The sequence below is a fragment of the Melanotaenia boesemani genome, chromosome 5 (assembly GCF_017639745.1).
Source record: "Melanotaenia boesemani isolate fMelBoe1 chromosome 5, fMelBoe1.pri, whole genome shotgun sequence".
NCBI classification, from domain to species: domain Eukaryota; kingdom Metazoa; phylum Chordata; class Actinopteri; order Atheriniformes; family Melanotaeniidae; genus Melanotaenia; species Melanotaenia boesemani.
Genome location: NC_055686.1, coordinates 37,576,797 through 37,587,795, shown reverse-complemented (window position 1 = coordinate 37,587,795; position 10,999 = coordinate 37,576,797). Strand labels below are relative to the sequence as shown.

At 46.6% G+C, this 10,999-nt stretch overlaps 1 long non-coding RNA gene across 1 annotated transcript; it reads left to right on the top strand.

The window, feature by feature from the left end:
• LOC121640372 lies at positions 1-646 on the top strand. Its single transcript, XR_006010444.1, has 2 exons — positions 1-159; positions 392-646. It is a non-coding gene; the product is annotated as an uncharacterized LOC121640372 (long non-coding RNA).
• Positions 647-10,999: the final 10,353 nt, after the last annotated feature.

Genomic DNA, 10,999 nt, shown 5'->3' with positions numbered 1-10,999 from the left:
CATCCCTTTGACGCCCACTGGATTAGAAACAACGCTGTATCCAACATCATTTGCTGTTTAGTGTTTGGGTGTCGATTTGAATACACTGACAAGCAGTTCCAGACTATTCTTAAGAACTTCAGTGAGTCAGTGCACTTAGAGGGAACCATGTCCGTACAGGTAAGCCTCTGTAAACACACTGCAGCCTGCAATAACTCTATTACATCAGGGTTACTGTATACAGAACACTGTAGTGTAAAGTCTCAATATTTTTTTATATAATGACACTTTATACACACATATATATAAAATCAGGGTCGAAGGTGTGGACCCAAATGCAAGCTTACAAGGTGGGAGGCAGACGGGTGCAGGAACAAGGTATTAATAAAAAAAAAAAAACTAAACTACACAGATGAAACATTGCATTTAGACTCGAAGGAACTAAATGTGACATGAAGACTACAATGAACTGGCAAGGTGAGAAGAAAACAAAAGGATACAGAAGGAATAACGAGGAGGAAAAGATGAAGTAAACGAACAAATCAAACCAGGTGAACTAATGAACAGGAAATAAAGCAAAACTGTCAGGAAACTGTGGGCTTGAGGACCCAAGCGAAGGCAGACGAGGCAGGAGGCAGACCGGTGCAGGTAAAAAGGTTTTAATAACAAGAAAAAAACAAAACTTACAAAACAAAACTCTGGAGTCAAAAACACTGACATGGCATGGACTAAGATCTAACAGAAACAAAGACGGCATGGACTACACTAACAAACAGAAAGCAACCAAACAGAAGGCAGTGAACTGGCAAGGAAGAACTGAAACCCATGGACTTAAATAAACAGCAGGCAAACTAGACATAGGTGCAGTACATGAACAATCAGACCAGAGGGGTATTGCACGAAACCAAGATAAGGGATTAAGCCGGGATATGTTGGTTATCCTGGCTGAATTTAGCCCTAAGTCGGTTGCATGAAAGCAGCTCAAACTAAACCCGGCCAAGTTACTGTGGTGATTTATCCGCTGCAGCTAGCCTGCTCCAGACCAGGCTAACTGCCGGAAGATTAATCCTAGCGAGTCACCTGCATGTCCAACGTCAATTCTATGAGGAATTAATGTGTTTTACAGCATGTCCATGGTCTTCCTAAGTATGGCGCGTCATTTTAATCATCCAGTATTAAAATATTACATATACAGTCACTGTACATTTAATCCAAATCTGTTCGTAATCGCAACAGCCTTTTTATATGGATTCGAGTTGCAGTATTATTACTCAGGCCAAGTGTTATATTGCTATGCTAATGAAGACTGCTCGTCAAATTGCTGTCAGAGGTTTTATAAATATGTTTTATTGCATTAATTGAGATTACAAAACACAGCGGATGAGGATACAAAGGTGTATTCAAAGAAATCCGTGACGAGGGCAATGTAGAATATATAGGTCCAACTCCCCTTCACCTGTTCCCTCTTCATAATGGCTTTCCCTTTTTCGGAGGATGTGCTGGACGAGGAAGCCCGCATCCTCAGAAGAGCATTCAGACGTGAACGAGTCTTCAGGGACAGCTCACATCCCCTGGCCTTTGGAGATGACTGTGTCATTGAGAGATACAGATTTTCGGTTACTGGATTTCCAGGTCCAGTTTTCTGAGTGTCCGGCGTTTAATCTCTAGATCCAGCTCTATTTCTTGGAGCTTGCTCTTTTTGAGTCAGCTTTTAACATCTGCCAGCTCTCTCTCTCTCTCCAGGTGTTATGCGCGTGTTGTCGGAGGTGCGGACCCACTTGCAGGCAGTCAAGGCAGGAGACAGGTCGGTGCAGGTGAAAATGAGTTTATTAAACGCAAACTCAGGAGCAGGAAACACACGGTACAGGTGCATGAGCCACACACACAAGGATCTGACAAGGAATAACAGAAAACCAGGAGTACTTATACACAGAGGGAACAACAAGACACAGGTGAAGTGGATGACTAATCAGACCAGGTGAACTAACGAGGCAGGAACAGAAAACCACAGAACATCAGGGAAAAAACTAACTGAATATAACCAGAAAACCAAGAACATGAACATAACACACACCAACACCCAGAAACCATGACAGAACCCCCCCCTCAAGGGCCGGATACCAGACGGCCCAACCAAGTCCAGAAAAAAGAAAAACCCCAAGCAGTCCAGCCAGGGCGGGCGGAGGGGGTCCGGAGGAGGGACCAGACCAAAACAAGACAGGCCCCTCAACAAAGTTCAGGGAGGGCCACCAGGAGGCTGAACAGACGGTAGGATCAGATCAGGAGGCCGGCCAGGGGGCCGGACGGACCGGCGCAGAACCTCCGGCGGACGACCCGGAGGCTGTGCAGACAGCAGGAACAGGTCAGGAGGCCGGCCGGGGGGCCGGATGGACTGAGGCAGGACCTCTGGAGAACGACCCGGAGGACGCACAGACAGTAGGTTCTCAGGTGGACGGGCAGGCTGGATATCTGGCGGCGGACGGGCAGGCTGGATCTCTGGCGGCGGACGGGCAGGCTGGATCTCTGGCGGCGGACGGGCAGGCTGGATCTCTGGCGGCGGACGGGCAGGCTGGATCTCTGGCGGCGGACGGGCAGGCTGGATCTCTGCAGGCAGAGCAGGTTGGACCTCTGCAGGCTGGATCTCTGGGAGGCTCACTGACTGGAATGGACTTTCTGGAGGGTTCAGCAGGCACCATAATGCGACGAGCCCTGGAACCAGAGAACACAGCACAGTCAATTCGTCAACCACTGGCGGCGAAGAAGGGGCAATCTCCTCGGCGCCGGGGACCAGAAGAGGAGGAGGAGCGTCTTGACCAGGGACCTCCTCAGGAACAGGAACCAGAAGAGAGACGTCACCACTGGAGACCCCCTCAGGGACAGGGACCAGAAGAGAGGCGTCACCACTGGAGACCCCCTCAGGGACAGGGACCAGAAGAGGAGCGTCACAACCGTTGACCCCCTCAGGAACAGGAATCAGAAGAGGAGCGTCACAAATGTTGACCCCCTCAGGAACAGGAATCAGAAGAGAGGAGTCACGACTGTTGACCCCCTCAGGAACTGGGACCAGAAGAGAGGTGCCACACCCAGAGACCCCCTCAAGGACAGGGACCAGAAGAGAGGCGTCATCATTGGAGACCCCCTCAGGGACAGGGACCAGAAGAGGAGCGTCACAACCAGAGACCCCCTCAGGGACAGGAACCAGAAGAGAGGGGTTACAACTGGGGACCCCCTCAGGGACAGGGACCAGAAGAGGGGCGTCACCACGGGAGACCCCCTCGGGGACAGGAACCAGAAGAGACGGGCAGGACCTGGGCGCTGGCATAGGCCGCCGAAGAGCTGGGCAGGACCTCGGAGCTGGCGTCAGACGCTGAAAAACTGGAGTAGACCTGGGAGCCGGCGTGGGGTGCTGAGGCACTGGGGCTGGAGGCGACCTCCGTGACGGGAGGTGTGGAGCCGGCGGACAGAGTTCAGCCCTCGCCCTTCGAACAGTGGACTCCAACCCTAGGTCAGCTGCTCCAGGAAAGGTGAGGTACTGAGTCCACAAATTTATCAACCTGGTAGCGGTTGCCTCCCGTACAAGGGGTGGATAAAGCCCCTCCAAACTCCTGATGTAGGAGTCCTCGGCCAGGAATAAACAGTCCTCCAAATGGTCACGTTCCGAGATGTCCCTGTATGGCCAGCTCATTCTGCCTGCTGAGTCCGGTTCTGGTCAGATCCTTCTGTTATGCGCGTGTTGTCGGAGGTGCGGACCCACTTGCAGGCAGTCAAGGCAGGAGACAGGTCGGTGCAGGTGAAAATGAGTTTATTAAACGCAAACTCAGGTGCAGGAAACACACGGTACAGGTGCATGAGCCACACACACAAGGATCTGACAAGGAATAACAGAAAACCAGGAGTACTTATACACAGAGGGAACAACAAGACACAGGTGAAGTGGATGACTAATCAGACCAGGTGAACTAACGAGGCAGGAACAGAAAACCACAGAACATCAGGGAAAAAACTAACTGAATATAACCAGAAAACCAAGAACATGAACATAACACACACCAACACCCAGAAACCATGACACCAGGTGCCCTGAATAAAGCGTTCTGACAGTTTGTGAAGTCTGTAAAGGAAATGTCAGTTAGCACAGCAGGATTTGTGCATAACGTAGATGTACTTTAGCCAATACTCACAATGTTACCAGGCCGCTTAGGAGACTGTGCAGCATCCGGGTCCTGCTACACATTTCTATTAGCACCACATCACTGACTTCATATCCTTCATGGAATAAATAAGCAGGCCAATCCCATAAAACTGACATGTCTCAAACCTTCTGGACTCCACTGACACAGTCTCCTCATCTGCAGACGTGCATTCTGCAGCTGCAGATGTGCCTTCCTCCTGCCGTATACATGCAGCGAGAGGACTCAGATTAAGATTTCACAGAACATACCAAGCCTGTGATTTGGAGACACTGTACTAACCGGATCATCTTCTGGTGGCTCCAAAAGTGTAATTGTGTTCCCAGACACTGCAAGGTTATCCAAAGTCAGACACTATATTATATTTGATTGTGTTCCATGTGCAGTAGAATTGCAGTACTTTGTGTACCTTGTATGAAGCGGACAGTTTCTGTGGCTGGGACAGAGTCAGTTATTGTCCCTCCCTGGATCCCCTCCATCACTGGCCTCCCTTTATTTAAATGGAGGCCAGTTCCTCTGCTGGAGTCACATCCTGGCTTGGTGGGCCGCCCCCTGTGCCAGTTCTATAGGCCTTTTTTTAACTGCTACAATCATACAGACATCGAATATGTCAGCAGACACCTCATCTATTCACCTCATTTGTTCACGGTTATCTACTTTGGAGTCACTTACCAGCCTGCAAAATGTTCTTATATTTAATTTTTTCTTGCTGCCAGGTCCTTTTATGGCCAGACAGGTTTGTCCTTTATGAAGGACAGAAAGATAAAATAGATAAAAACGTTACATGAGGAAAATAGATTAAATGACACATTGTGGATAATTGTTTGCACCTAATCATACTCTACATTTCCTGAGTAACATGCACCTGCTTGTCACTCTTAAAGTATACAACAGTTAGTGGATTTGAAAGTAACTCCTTTAATTGCAGCCTAATTATGACAGTTCCAGTGGAGCACTGTTTATTAATTGTACAGTTTTTGACTACTTACGCATTGAGCCGGTCGGCTATTGTCTGCCAGACTCTCTCGCGTTCTTCACTTATGGCATTGGTATTGCCTTTTTTCCTTATAATATCCTTAACTTCGTCAGAGAACTCTGTCAGGAGCTGTTGTTCAGCGGCCGTGAAGTAGGACGCGCGACTTTTATCCATTTCCCCATCGGTGATTCTGTGAGCGATCGCGAGGTCTGCTTCAGTATGCCGTGCACACGCACTTATCCCAACTATCTTCACCTGGCTTAACCTAGCCGCACCTTCTCATCCTGGCTCAGCAAACGTGCAACCAGTTAAGCCAGGATAGGCCGCGCAAGCTAGGTCAAGCTGGGCTTGTTTAATTATCCTGGATTTCTTTATTCTGGTTTCGTACAATACCCCTCTGGAGTAAACACCTTCATGTGCTGGTGTAAACACCATCATGTGCTGGAGTAAACACCTTCATGTGCTGGAGTAAACACCTGGAGTAAACACCTTCATGTGCTGGATTAACACCTTCATGTGCTGGATTAACACCATCATGTGTTGGAGTAAACACCTTCATGTGCTGGAGTAAACACCATCATGTGTTGGAGTAAACACCTTCATGTGCTGGAGTAAACACCTTCATGTGCAGGAGTAAACACCATCATGTGTTGGAGTAAACACCTTCATGTGCTGGAGTAAACACCATCATGTGCTGGAGTAAACACCTTCATGTGCTGGAGTAAACACCATCATGTGCTGGAGTAAACACCTTCATGTGCTGGAGTAAACACCATCATGTGCTGGAGTAAACACCTTCATGTGCTGGAGTAAATTTAAGTTTATTATAGTGTCAATAACAACACGGTTGTGTAAAGACGCTTCACATGAGCCCCCAGAGCCAGGGGGGCAAGGAAAACTTCAACTGGTGGCATTTTTCATGAAAATGGACAGATCGGGACAAGACATATGCCTGGGGTCAGACAAGGAGCCAGCAGTTTGGTTAACAGGTGGTTAACAGTTCAAGTCAAACTGTTATTCACCTGTTAACTGTTAACTTTAAACCCTATCACCGACAGGGTTTAAAGTCTGCAGTCGAAATCTTATAAAGTATCATCAGGGTCAGCTGTCGAGGTATGCGGTGCTGAATGCTCCTGGTCAGGTGGCCATGACCGGTAGACCCCAGTGGAGGTCAGGAATGGTCACCAGGACAGCGCCAGGACCCCAAAGTGGACCCATAGAGGCATGCAATGACTGAAGAACCGTAACCTCACCGTCATATTGTGGCAGTTTGCTGTACAAACTTTGGTCCCTGGTCAGGTGATACGTGGTAAATAGCTATGAAAAAAGGACTTACGTTGCTGGTAGTTGGCCTGGGCGTCTCCATGTTTTCACTAAAAGTGTTCAAATTATTATTTGAAATTATTTTAAATTATTGGGAGAAAAATGAGTCATTCTAAGTCTTGACCTTAACACTGATGACCAGCCATGGTTTTCCACGAATTTGAGTTTTCCCGCTTTTACACAAAAAGGAAAAGTTTGGTATTTGTGATAAATTCAAAACTTAGGCAAAACAAACTGCAGCCTTCTGTGTTGAACTGATAAACAAGTTCTCAACAGCAACTCTTTTTTTTACCATACAATGCACACGCACTGAAAACTTTCTAATAATGATTTCACATGTTGCACAGCGGTTTAAAAGAGTCTACATGCTAACCACGTTAGCTGTAGCATGAAAGGTCATGAAGTTAGTGTGTTTATAATCATACTGGGGAGGAGGCGGAGAGAGCGACAACCCGTCATTTTTACCTATCAGCTGATTACCGTGAGCGTGTTCCCGTGTCTGCTGGACGCTGGGTTGCTTCAGCACATCTGTTGGGTGGCGGAGGCGTGGCGGAGGAGAGGGCTACGTGGGAACTGGACCTGCTGAACTAAAGGCCTTCATACGCTCCTCCTAGCTGTACTTGTGGATGTGGATGATTTGTGGTCAAATGAATGGGGGCTCCCGTTCTTCACGGAGCTACCTGAATCCCCTCCTCCACATGTTATTCATCTATGCAGAGGCCTGGTAAGGGGGCATTCATGTCATTCTGGTGTGCTGGAGAAGGGATGCATCTAAATGCTGCAGGAGAAGAGATCACAGTGTGGCCCAGGGAAGCAGCTGACATGTTACAGGATTGTTTTGAACGCACAAACTGGCAGCTTTTTAAAGATGCAGCAACATACAATGGAGCAGTTAATCTGGAGGAATATGCATCTACTGTTATGAGCTTTATCAGTGAATGTGCTGATGATGTTTCTGTTCCCAGAACTGTTACCACCTACCCCAACCAAAAACCGTGGTTAGATAAAAATGTTCGTGTACTCCTGAAGGCGCGGGATGCTGCTGTTCGGTCAGGGGACAAAAATGCATTGAAGGCTGCCAGAAGGGATCTGGATGCGGGAATTACAAAAGCCAAAGCCAACTTTGCAAGGGATGTACAGGGAACCTGTACAGACCCCAGAGCCAGTGGGGCAAGGAAAACTCCACCGCAGAAGGTGAAGGTGTCCTCAGCAGACCCTTCCTTACCTGATTCCCTGAACACTTTTTATGCACGCTTTGAGGATCCTAACACCCCCCCTGCACCAGGCTCACCCTACCATCGGGTGAATCTCCACTCAGCGTGTCTCCTGATGAGGTGAGAAAGCTTCTGCTGCGGATAGACCCACGGAAAGCAGCTGGTCCTGATGGTGTTTCTGGGCGAGTCTTAAGGGACGCAGCATACCAGCTGACACCTGCGCTGACAGACATGTTTAACATCTCCCTCCTCCAGGCTGCAGTACCATCATGCCTCAAGACAGCCACCATTATTCCTGTACCCAAGACCTCTACTGTGACCTGCATGAATGACTACCGCCCTGTGGCGTTAACACCCATAGTCATGAAATGCTTTGAGAGGCTGGTAATGACACACATCAGGGACACCATCAGTATTAGTGTGGACCCACACCAGTATGTGTACAGGAATAACAGGAGTACGTCTGATGCAGTAGCAACTGTCATTCATCAGGCTCTCACCCGCCTGGAGAAGAGGGACAAGTATGCCAGGCTCCTCTTTCTGGACTTTAGCTCGGCTTTTAATACCATCATGCCACAAACTCTTGTAAACAAACTGGCTCTGCTTGGACTGAAACCATCACTGTGTAACTGGATACTGGATTTCCTCACAAACAGGAAACAGTCTGTAAGTAAGTAAGTAAGTAAATGTTTATTTATATAGCACCTTTCAAGATAAAAATCACAAAGTGCTTAACAATAAGATAAAACACTAAATAACAGTAATACAGAGAGAATAAAAACAAATAAAACTAAGTAAAAGCAAGTTTAAAAAGATGTGCTTTTAGCTGCTTTTTAAAAGAGATCATGGAGTCCACAGATCTCAGGCTTAGAGGAAGGAGTTCCAGAGGACAGGAGCCACTGCTGCAAAGGCTCTGTCCCCCTTAGTTTTCAGCCGTGTTGGCTTAACAACCAGCAGATCTTGATGACTCGATCTCAGGGACCTGCTGGGCACGTAGAGCTGTAGGAGATCCCTGATGTGTTCAGGTGCCTGGTCATGTAGGGCTCGATAGGTAAAAACCAGAATTTTAAAATGCACCCTGTAATAAATGGGCAGCCAGTGCAGCTGGATTAGTAGAGGAGTGACATGGGTGAATTTGGGGGATTTAGTTATCAGCCTTGCAGCAGCGTTCTGAACCAACTGGAGACGGTCAGTCTGTAAGGATCTCCTCCTCACCAGTGACTCTCCATACGGGCTCTCCTCAGGGATGTGTCCTGAGCCCCCTGCTGTACACGCTGCTGACGTATGACTGCTCGGCTACTCGCCCAGGTTGTCATATTGTGAAGTTTGCAGATGACACGGCTGTAGTGGGTTTAATCTCCCATGATGACGAGTCAGAATACAGACAGGAGGTACAACATCTGGAGGCATGGTGTAAGAAAAACAACCTTTGTCTAAATGTGGCAAAGACGAAGGAGCTGATCGTGGACTTTAGGAAGGGCAGCCACCCTCCTCCCCCACCTTACATTATGGGCTTAGCAGTGGAGATGGTGTCCAGCCTCAAATACCTCGGTTTACATATTACAGACAGCCTCACCTGGTCTACAAACACAGCCAGCATTATTAAGAAGGCCCACCAACGCCTCTACTTCTTGAGGAAACTCAAGGTTGCTGGACTTGGCCTCCAAGCCCTCATCTCTTTTTATAGATGTGGGGTGGAGAGTGTTTTGACACAGTCCATCATGGTGTGATATGGCAACTGCTCTGTCCAGGACAGGAAGCCCTGCAACGCATTGTCAAATCGGCTGGAAAAATCATTGGATGTAGTCTCACATCTGTTGGTGAGATCTACAACAATGGCTGCAGGAGCAGGGCTTCTGGGATTATAAAAGACCCCTCCCACCCTGCCATGGACTGTTTGTCCCCCTGCCCTCGGGGAGAAGTCTGAGGAGCATTACAACCAGAACCTCACGGCTGAGGTCCAGCTTCTTCCCTGAGGCTGTTAGACTGATGAACACAATAACTGCTATTTTACTCTTTTATTTATTTATTACTGTTTTATTTATTATTTCTCTCCTGCACTTTTTTTTTTTTTTTTATTTCAATGGCCCTCGAGTTCTTAATTTCGTTCAGTCATGTTGATGCTGGAATGACAATAAAGCACCTTGAACCTTGAACCTTGATAGTGGACCTCGAGGACCAGACTTGGGCACCCCGGCTCTAAACTAAATGTCCAAAATGTTGGATAGAGCAAGGTATTCTGGGAAATTAAGTGCTGTCTTATAATTATCCACAATGTTAAAGTTTGTGTAATTATGTTTTGTAGAGTATGTTTTAATTTAAATAAATTTGTAGTTAAAAAAAAGCCTATTTACTCTCTTAAAGTATTAGAGCCATAGAATCTGTATGTCATACTCTGTATGAGATTCATCTTGTACACATACGTAATAAATACTTCTTTCGTAAATATACCTCAATTATGTGTCATGAATTTATTTGAATTTAATTGCAGTTCTGCTTCTTGTTTTTATCTAAATTCAAATTTAAAATTCAAATTCAAATCCAAGAATAGAAATTCTAAATTCCATTTGGGACTTTGTACAAGCCTGGTTGTTTCCATCACATCTTCACCCACCACCTGGATGTGAAATGGAAACTCAAACATTTTTCTACCATAAAACACCATGAGGAAATGTTTGAGATCAGGTAACCACGATGAGTCTATATGATCCAGATCTGCCATCAAAGAATCAGATCATATAGAAAGTGTCTCTGTTGTCGTGCTGTTTGATCAATAAGTTTCAGCTTCAACATCTTCAAGAATAACATTTAATTATCATTTCAGATAATTACAACAAAACTAGGTTGGCACAATAGCTCCACTTTTAAACATTAAATAATAAATAGAAACCCAATAAGAACGAGTAGAATACATGATGGTACTTTAAAAGCATTTCATACACACATGTAAACACAAGTTAAGTTAAATGCACAGCATTAAAAACAAGTTAAAGTAACATGAAACCATTTTAAAATGAGCAGTTTTACACACATGATGTTAAACACAGACGTTAAGCTGAGTTTTAACATGTTTTTACTAAATTCTCTGTTTTTTTTACAGTTCTGACTGTTGTGTAAAAGATGTGGCGGTCCTGGTTTGGATTGTTCGGTAACGTCGGCCTGACCGCAGTTCAAGCGCACGGTGAGCAGATGAGTCCTCCAGGATCTTCCTCACCGTTCTGAGGCGGCGTGAGGTGAAGGTCTCATCCAGAGCAGTGTCTCTGTAAAGCCTGCTGATGTCTGCAGATGGAGGCCAGCAGATGTTCAGAGGGTCTTTG